Source organism: Salvelinus fontinalis, chromosome 13 (assembly GCF_029448725.1).
Source record: "Salvelinus fontinalis isolate EN_2023a chromosome 13, ASM2944872v1, whole genome shotgun sequence".
NCBI lineage: Eukaryota > Metazoa > Chordata > Actinopteri > Salmoniformes > Salmonidae > Salvelinus > Salvelinus fontinalis.
This window is the reverse complement of record NC_074677.1, coordinates 50,677,766-50,678,510: the sequence shown is the minus strand read 5'-3', so window position 1 is coordinate 50,678,510 and position 745 is coordinate 50,677,766.

The following is a 745-nucleotide window of genomic DNA, read 5'->3' as shown; positions in this document are numbered from 1 at the left end:
TCTTTGTTTGTGCTTTTCAGTTTTGTTATCTGTTATAGAAGCCCAATTTAATATGCCCACATTGCTGATGAAGAAAATGCAGAACAATTGCACAAGCTTAAGAGACTCATTATTTTCACCATAAACATTACAGATATGCTACTAATGTATATACAGTCGTTCAGAAAGTATTCAGATCCCTTGACTTTACACATTTTGTTACGTTACAGCCTTATTCTAAAATGTATTTTTTTTTTTTTTATCCCTCATTAATCTACACACACTAACCCATAATGACAAAGCAAAAACTGGTCTTAAGAAATGTTTGCAGATTTATATAATAAAAAAATACACCTTATTTACATAAGTATTCCCTTTGCTATGCGACTCAGAATGGAGCTCAGGGGCATCCTGTTTCCATTGATCATCCTTGATGTTTATATAACTTAATTGGAGTCCACCTGTGGTAAATTCAATTGATTGGACATGACTTGGAAAGGCACACACCTGTCTATATAAGGTCCCACAGTTTGACAGTGCATGTCAGAGCAAAAACCAAGCCATGAGGTTGAAAGAATTGTCCGTAGAGCTCTGAGACAGGATTGTGTCAAGGCATAGATCTGGGGAAGGGTACCAAAAAATGTCTGCCGCATTGAAGGTCCCCAAAAACACAGTGGCCTCCATCATTCATAAATAGAACATGTTTGGAACCACCAAGACTCTTCCTAGAGCTGGCCGCCCAGCCAAACTGAGCAATCGGGAGAAC